This window comes from Spinacia oleracea, chromosome 5, assembly GCF_020520425.1.
Source record: "Spinacia oleracea cultivar Varoflay chromosome 5, BTI_SOV_V1, whole genome shotgun sequence".
NCBI lineage: Eukaryota > Viridiplantae > Streptophyta > Magnoliopsida > Caryophyllales > Amaranthaceae > Spinacia > Spinacia oleracea.
In genome coordinates, this window is record NC_079491.1 from 114044221 (window position 1) to 114053984 (window position 9764).

At 35.7% G+C, this 9764-nt stretch overlaps 1 pseudogene; it reads left to right on the plus strand.

The window, feature by feature from the left end:
• Positions 1-964: 964 nt before the first annotated feature.
• On the plus strand, positions 965-7945 carry LOC110792452 (eukaryotic translation initiation factor 3 subunit A-like; annotated as a pseudogene).
• Positions 7946-9764: the final 1819 nt, after the last annotated feature.

The window sequence follows — 9764 nt, forward strand, 5'->3', positions numbered from 1 at the left end:
ATGCACACTTGTTCATAAGGACAAGTGGGAGACTGAAGGAATAATTCCCTTGGTCCAAGTATGCATTCAAATCTAAGTCTAATAAATGCGGTTCAGTATTAAGTAATTATGCAAGTTAATAATTCAGTGAGATCAAGTGAGCTGTATGCCTAGCTAGAGGCCGCTGCAGTTCGAGTGGAATTAATAATACTAATCCACAACTTACTCTTGACTGAACATGTAGGGTCACACAAATAGTACATGAACGAATCAAGTATTTAAGTGCATTAAATACTCTATTTATGAATATTCGGAAACGACGGATCTCGGTTCCAATGGGAGCTGAAATCGTCAAAAGGCAAAATATGAATACTCCGGAAATTATTATATTGCCGGAAACGGGAATATGGATCATAACGGAAATATAAATATTATACAAGTCGTAGATGTTGCCGGAAACGGAAACATGGTACGTATCGGAAAATATTATCGGAAATAGAAATATTGCCGGAATCGGAAATATTGCTGGAAACAGAAATATTACCGGAATTGGAAATATTGTCGGAATCGGAAATAAATTCCGAAATCGGAAATATTAAATATTTGTTCGAATTGGAAATTAATTCCGGAATCGGAAATATTAAATATTGTTCGAATCGAAAATGATTTCCGGAATCGAAAAACGAATCGAAAGCGCGACGTACAAAACGATCGTCGGACGAGCTTGCTAGACGCAAGGCCCAGCACGAAGCCATGCCCAGCGCCCAACAGAGCCCGCGCGCGCAAGCGAGCAACGAGGCAGGCCCAGCGCGCAAGCGACTAGTAGAAAAAATGTCATTTACAACTCATGCTAATTATAGGAGTTGCAACAACTATATAGTCAACGCGCGTCAAAGTTAAATGAGTTTTTCGCAACCTTTTAAAACGAAAAAACGCTGCGTACTTTTGTTTTTTTTTTTTTGTAAAATCACAGCGTGCACGTGTCATTCAAGTTGCAATTTGTTTCGTAATTGCAACTTCGCCCCCGTAATTATTCGCTGCAAGGGCGCTATTTCCTTATCCAAGACCTAGAGACCTCCGCCTCCATCAACCCTCTTGTTTCTCTCTCTCATTCAGATCTAAAAGTTTCTCCTCCATCCCATCCTTAATTTCAGTTTTTGTCCTGTGTTTGAGAGAATTTCTTCTGCAACTACTCCAAATGGTAAGTCCGTATCTGTTGATTTTTTATCTTTTGTTTTACACAATTTTTTGTAATTTTGATGATTATTTGTGTATTACTTTCATAGATTTACTTGATTTCCAATGAAAATCTCGAACATAAGAGAGAAAATGGAAAACGTGAGTCACTGGAGAACAGTAAGTATGGAGAAAAAGTTACCTTTGTCTATGAGGGCGAGTTTCCCGATGTCGAATCTTCCGTTACCTATCGAAGATCCTAAATCCCAGGTTTGTTCCTCTTTCTCTCTCGTCCTAAATCTTATTTTTTTTCTTAACCCTAGCCATTTTCTTCTTACGCGTTAAGGAGCATCATGATCCTTCGATTTTTCATTAAGATTTGGTAGAGATTTGATTCTTAATCTTGTTTGTTTCTTAAAATTTATTTGATCTATGATGTTTGGATGTTTCCCCTTTTTTTAGGGTTTATTTTTTTCCTTTGTTTGATTTGTGAATTGATTTATTGTTCTTCGTTTGATTTGTTAATTTGAAGTAATTTTGAAAGGTTTTGTTGGTTGTGAGACTAATTCGGGTCATTTTAGGGTTCAGTCATCTCTGTAACATATGTCTGAAAGCTCCTCTAAGCTCGAGTAATTTACCATAGGGATGTATTGTTTGAATGTCCACCCTTTACCCTGAACCCAACTCTATCAAGATAAATGATGGAGAGACCCTGGTTCCAGAATCAAATTATAGCATTTCTCAAAAACAAATTGGAGTTTATTTGATGTACACTTTTGGGGTTTTATCGATTGAGCGACTAACTCATGTCATTTAGGGTTAATGTTTTAGGTTTTTGAAGTTATTTATGTTGATTTTATTGAATTTAGGGTCAAATTGTATCTGGTTATTTTGTTGATATTGATATTTGATTCAGAGATTTGGGGTTGGGTACAGTAAAATAGTTGTACTCAATCTAAATCTAATGTGGCCAACTTTACTTTGGTAATTTGTTGGGAGTGTTCCTTTCTAATTGGGACTTGACTCGGCTTAATCCCGATTGGTCGGAGTATAATAATCATTACTGTTATATTCATTATAGTTGTTGTTTGTATAGGTGTTAGTATTTATTTGGGTTTAAATACTAATTGTGATGGAATTATATGTTGTTCAATCTAATAATCTTGTGCTTGTGAGATACAGAGGGGCCGAACATTTGAATTGTTATAAACTAGTTTGATCAAATAGTGCTTGAAGCCTAGCGGTGAGCTGAAAATTGATAACTGGGCATAGTGTGTCATGACAATAATTTTGTGATTTGGCTGTGTATATATTTCCTTGAATAATTAACTATCCTGCTTTCATATAATAGTTCATTTTATTTTGACTTTTGGGTACTAGTTGGAAGTAAATCTTGTACTCAAAAGACTGATTTTTATTCTTCGGACATATATAATAATGTTTCTAAATAATTCTTATTATCTTAATAGGTTTAAGTGCCAACATGGGTTTATGGATTAAAGAATTAAAGATATGAATGATCAACATGATAGTTCCCTTACTTACTAGTACTAATATGCGTTTGGTGAGAGAAAAACGGAGAAAGTGCCACAGTTGTTTGGTAGTTATTTTTATGATTTGTATTATGTATTATAATAAGTACTTAAGGGCTAAATTATGCAGTATTCTTTTGCAGATGACGGCACATCGTGCTTTTCAATTCTGCAAGCAATACAAACTTACCACAGAATTTCGTCGACTCTGTGAAATAATCAGGAACCATTTGTCAAATCTGAACAAATACAAGGACCATCGTGATAGGCCTGATCTGACAGCTCCAAAAAGCTTGCAATTGCATCTCGACACGAGGTTTGAGCAACTAAAGATTGCCACTGAACTTGAACTTTGGTAGGTAGGACAATGTCCAAGCAATTTTCTGTTGCAAAAAAGTTTTGTAGCTACCAATCTCTTTAAGAATTATATGCCTCTTTTCTGACTCACGATTTCATGTCGTTAATGTTAAACATGCACTTGTGCTGGTCCCTTTAAGCCTTGATGTGAATTTAGAGGTTTTAAAAAAATCATGTTGGCTTATGTACAACATTATTTTTACATAAAAACAAAACTTTTGAAATTTTGACTCATGTTTGGTAGTTTTACAAATTCATGAATGTCATTGCCTTGTTTTCCAGATTAGTAATTAATGATTTCTGGTATCATCAACATTAGACCACTGCCCCTGTTGGGGCTAGTACCAAGGGTTAGGCAACAGAGGTTCAGATGTATGCAAGAATGCAACTTTCGCCCCGCCATAATGGAGAAATTTGTTTTTATTAGGTCATTGAGCGAATTAGAACTACAATTTTCTACTTCACACTGAACAAGAAGTGCATACAGTGTCAAGAATGCAACTTTTTGATTTTTCTGTTGTGGAAAAGATTTCTGTAGATGCTGTCAAACATAAGTTCTTAACGATGAAGGTTGACCACAGAGGCGGATCTTCTACATGGGCCATTTGGGGCCTGGCCCCTGGTAGAAGCCCACGAAATTTCTGGTATTATAAGCCCAAAGCCCCATACGCTGAAAATATATGAGGAAAAGAGGTAGCCAAACTGCCCCACGTGTACACGTTAAACTAAGGGTACCCAGCTTCTCTCTCATATACTGTGTATTTTAACAGACTTATCTAACCTTTTGACGGACCCACATCACTCCAACAAGACTGTAGAAGTGGCCATTATAGTTGGGAATTGTGATTGATTAATGGTCTTCTACACTTTTTTTTAACCATTGTTTAATAGTCCGTAAATTGTTACTGCCTACCCGTATTAAAATCAGAACACAATATTATTAACAGACAAATTTATAAACATATAAAATCGTGAAATATGTTAATATTTTAATTTATCTTCGTATATAAGGAATTATATTGTACAAGAATATAGAATTTCTAGTGTCACGTAAAGTTTTCTATTGTTAAAAGGTTTATGTTTTATAAGTTTATGTAGCGTTAGGCTTGTATAACCGTGTATTATAAATTCGTCAATTATAATATTCAAAAGGCTACACCGTTTTTCCTAATCTACTTCTAGTTTTACATCATACATAGTAAAGTACGAATTAGTTTAAATGAAAGTCATTTAGCTAAAAGTAAACTGTGGCTATATAGGAAATTTTAACTACCGAAAGACTAAAGAACAATACACCCTATATAAATAATTTGATTGCATAGGATCTTATAAATAAGTCATAGCATTTTAATATATTGGCCCTTGAAAGAAAAAATCTCAAGATCCGCAACTGGTTGACCATGTGAATGGTGCTGTTTCGTTTAGTATTCTGGTAAGCTCTTGTGTCTGGCACCGATGCATTATGTATATTAACTTTTTTTGACATATTGGCTTTGTCCTAAAGTGTGTCTAATATATCCTGATGTATTCAATAGAATTTAGTGTTTTTTTTCCACCTCTCATATTGTCTTTCTTTTGGTGTGTACATTTTAGTTGCTGTTATATCTTTAGGAGTTATTGGACATTCTTTCAGCCTCACATCAGTTTCATATTTTGTTATCGTAATTGCTTTTATACCCGGTGTTTGTTTACTATCATCTAAAATAAATGAGTCATTGTTATCTGACTTATCTCTCAAGGGAGAGTTAGAATAACCATATACAACAAGAATTTTTCTCTGATCGGCTTTCATGTGATTTGATGTTACCATTTTATGAATCACCATTATTAAGAGAAGTCTTTCAGGATGTTCAAAGCTATTGTTTTCTTGAGTCACTGGCTTCTAAGTCGTCAAACATTCAGATTTATTGATGGTCTTTTAGGTCTTTCATGTCGGTTAGGATTGTGGTATCCAGGATCTTGGATATATATTGATGTTCCAGATTCTTGGGTCACCAGGTAAAGTAGTTTGACCAATCATGATGGTTGATGCAGGATCTTGAATCTGATACCTTGAGAAATCACCTTACATCCTGGTTTAGCTGAGCTTGTGGAGAAGGAATATAAGAAGCTTCTTGCTCGTAAAACAATCATTGATCAGCGCAAAGAGGAACAAGAACGCCAACTTTTAGAGAAGGTTTGTTCACTCATTGATGTACCTTTAAATGAGGCAGTTGTTCCGTTTTAGAGACTTGACTGCTTTGTGTCTTAAAAGGAACGTGAGGAAGAGTCAAAGAGATTACAGCTACAGAAAAGTAATGTGGAAGCTACAGAGACTTTACTTTCTTTTAAGACATTGTTTCCTCCTTCAGGAAGCTTTTCGTTCTGTTGAAGATATCCATGGCTTGATGTGTACGGTTAAGAAGACCCCAAAGCCTTCATTGATGGTCGTTTACTATGCTAAGCTCAATGAAATATTTTGGACTTCAGGAAGCCATCTGTATCATGCATATGCTTGGCAGAAGCTTTTCTTGCTTAAAAAGAACTTCAACAAGAACTTAAGCCATAAGGACTTGCAGACGATAGCATCATCTGTGGTTTTGGCTGCCCTCTCAGTTCTTCCTTATGATCATACACGTGGTGCATCTCATTTGGAACTGGAAAATGAGAAAGAGCGGAATATGAGGATGTCTAATCTTATTAATTTTAATCTTGAACCCAAACCTGAGAGGAGAGAAGTGGTAAGTTAGATTGTCCACCCATTAGTTTGTTTTGCTTATTATTTTTGTGTTTATATACACTTTTTCCCAATCTGATAGCTCTATTGTTTTTCTAATTCTGACAGCTCTCACGCCCAACTCTTCTTTTGCAACTGGATGCCCTTCCAACTGGTCATTCTTTTAGATAATCAATGTTGAAAACTTGAAAGATTTCGAGGCAGAAATTCGGTCTCTTTCATGTCATCTAATCTCTTTTTTCTTTATTCAATTGGCAGGTCTCCAAAGGTGTTATGTCTTGTGTACTTCTGGAAGTTAAAGATCTCTATCATCTCCTAGAGCATGAGTTTCTGCCCTTGGATTTGTCTTTAAAAGTTCAGCCCTTGTTGAACAAAATTTCTAAGCTTGGCGGGAAACTCGCTTCAGCTTCTTCTGTACCTGAAGTGCAATTGTCAAAGTATGTTCTTGCCTTGGAAAAGCTAGCAACTCTTAGATTGCTACAACAAGTGCAATGTTTTGCTCTTTTTTCATGTCTACCAAGTGTATTTTGTTAGTGTACCTTGGTACACTGTGCCATAGCTGCCCTCAGTGTCATTGATATCCTACTTTTCACGTTGCAGGCTTCCCAAGTTTGTCTGACGATGACCATTGAGAGCTTGTCCTAGATGATTCCATTTTTCGATTTTTCTGTTGTGGAAAGGATTTATGTAGATGCTGTCAAACATAACTTCTTAACAATGAAGGTTGACCATATGAATGGTGCTGTTTCATTTAGTATTCTGGTAAGCTCTTGTGTTTGGTGCCGATGCATTATGTATATTAACTTTTTTTGACACATTGCCTTTGTCCTAAAGTTTGTCCAATATATCCTGACGTATTCAGTAGAATTTAGTGTTTTTTTCACCTCTCATTGTCTCTTTCTTTTGGTGTGTATATTTTAGTTGCTGTTATATCTTTAGGAGTTATTGGACCTTCTTTTAGCCTCACATCAATTTCATATTTTGTTATTGTAATTGCTTTTGTACATGGTGTTTGTTTAATATATCTGACTTATCTATCAAGGGAGAGTTAGAATAACCATATACAGAGAGAAATTTTCTCTGATCGGTTTTATGTGATTTAATGTTACCATTTTAAGAATCACCATTATTAAGAGAAGTCTTTCAGGATGGTCAAAGCTACTCTTTTCTTGAGTCAAGGGCTTCTAAGTCGTTAAACATTCAGATTTATTGATGGTCTTTTACGTCTTTTGCGTCGGTTAAGATTGTGGTATCCAGGATCTTGAATATATATTGATGTCACCAGGTAAAGTAGTTTGACCAATGATGATGTTTGATGCAGGATCTTGAATCTGATACCGTGAGAAATCACCTTACAGCGCTTGCTGAATCTTTGAATAAAGTAAGGTCCATGATATATCCTTCCCTTAACAAAGCATCAAAAATCAAAGATATTTTGCATGGTTTAGCTGAGCTTGTGGAGAAGGAACATAAGAAGCTTCTTGCTCGTAAAACAATCATTGAACAGCGCAAAGAGGAACAAGAACGCCAACTTTTAGAGAAGGTTTGTTCACTCATTTTTGTACCTTTAATTCAATCAGTTGTTCTGTTTTAGAGACTTGACTTCTTTGGTGTCTTAAAAGGAACGTGAGGAAGAGTCGAAGAGATTACAGCTATAGAAAAGTAATGTGGAAGCTTAACAGAAAAGGCTTGCTTCTGAACTTGAGAAGAGGAAAATTCAGCGCATCCAAAAGGAAATAGAAGAACGTGAGATTGAAGAAGGCAAATCCAAACTTCAGGAAAATTTCTCCAAAAATAAGAAGAAACCACTTATAGAAGGGGTAAGTGTTTATTTTCTGAAAATACTTCTCGATGTTTGCTGGTTGGTGTTATAAAGTGTGTTATCTACTTCATTTCAGGATAAGTTGACAAAGCAAGCGTTGATGGAGTTAGCTCTCAACGAGCAGCCGAGGGAGAAAAAAGAAATGGAGAAAAAACTACAGAAGTTGAGCAAGCAAATGGATTATCTTGAGAGAGCTAAGAGAGAGGAGGCAGCTCCATTAATTGAATCTACATCTGTACATGTACGGAACCTTTTATGGTGTTCCTTGTTTGGATAATAAATTTTGCTAATTTACCAAAAAAAAAAGGATTATTATTGTAGTGATTTTTTTTTTTTGTAAAATAAATGTACTGTTGTAGCGCACACTGTTAAGTGAATGCTGCGAATAGTTTCAGAAATGTGGCTTACAGCGCCTACCAACTGCAAAAGGTTGCGAAAAATAGACTTTTTGCAGCGCGTGGGAAACACCATGCGCTGTAATTAATGGCTTTTTGCAACGTTTTTGTTCGATGCAAATAAAAGTCAACTATTTACAGCCATCACAATTGTAGCACTCAAAAACGCTGCAAAAGCCCCTTTTACGCGCGTTGCAAATGACATTTTTTCTACTAGCAGGCCCAGCTAGCAGCGCCCAGCGATGGGTCGCGTGCTGCCAGCGCCCAGCCTTGGGCCGAGCCGAGCAACAACGCCCAGCCTTGGGCCGAGCCGAGCACCAGCGCCCTTGTGGGCTGCGTGGCTGCGAAGCTTCGTACGACCAAGTCCTTGGTCGTTTAGGATTGCTTGCTATCGATTTCCTAATTCTACTCGAATTGAATGTTTTTGTTAAATCTGAAACATTTAGGTGTTTGATTAAACATTAAATTCTAATGATTTAATTCAACTAGAATCCTAATGGATTTAGTTATTGGAATCCTAGTAGAATTCTAATTCCGTTATTTCCACCCTATAAATACGTAGTTCATAATCACAATTTACATAACAATTCAATAAGTATTCACATAGATTAAGTTCAAGTAAGAATTTAATAATTTGCCTACAATTAATAATTAAGCTTTCCGAATAAACATAATACCTTAGAGAATATCCTAGTTGGTTGAATCTAAGGCGGATCCGAACGTGGTGTGGACTATCTACGCATCAGCAGCTAGGGAAGGCACACATCACATTGTATGTATCCTAATTATGCTAATTGTTTATGTTGCAATTAATTTGGATTCCTGACTTTATGGTTTTTCCGCATGAAATATATTGTTTATATTTGTCATAACCTAACAAGTATCCCCTTAACCTTAGAAGTAGTTAACTGACTCTTATTTTATCAATGTGGGACAATCACAATGTGATATTTTGTGGGTCAAACCTCAATCAGACAATTTATTGAATTAAATCAATTTCCGCCAAAATAGTGATGTGGCATTCCTTCTTTCAAATGCATTTTTTTCAACCTTAAAAAAACACATAAACAAAGAAAGAAAGGAAAATGGGAAAACAATTTACCCAAAAATTCTTTTATATCAAAATAAACGATCCTTAAGCACACAATGCCAAATCAAAATCCTATTTCTTGACAGTTCATGTCCCAACTTATTTAGCTTCATAGCTTCCTCAATTGTGTTCAAAATTAGAGAGATTTGATATAGGACTAACTCATTACACTTGTTAATCAAAACTAAAGCGGCAAGTTTTTAATGGATAACCACTCGTACCTAATTGTCTTATTTTTAATGAAAGATACTTCCTCAATTATTATTTACATGACATAATTGGGCTTTTGACACAAACTCATTTGACTTACTTTTGTGATTTATGTATAAGAAAAAACATAGTCGTGTGGGGTTTTATTAGATTCGTCTCAATAACTATTTTCTAAATATCAACTTTTTATAATTTTCTTTATCCATAATGAAAGATATTAATGTTTGAAACCGTGCATTGGCCAACGTGCCTAAATAATACGGAGTAATTGAAGGAAATAGTGCCCTTGGTCCAAGTATGCATATAATATTAAGTCTAATAAATGCGGTTCAGTATTAATTAACAAGTTAATAATTCAGTGAGATCAAGTGAGCTGAATGCCTAGCTAGAGGCCGCTTCAGTTCAAGTGGAATTAATGATATTAATCCACAGCTTACTCTTGACTGAACCCGTAGGGTCACACAAATAGTACGTAAAACGGATCAAG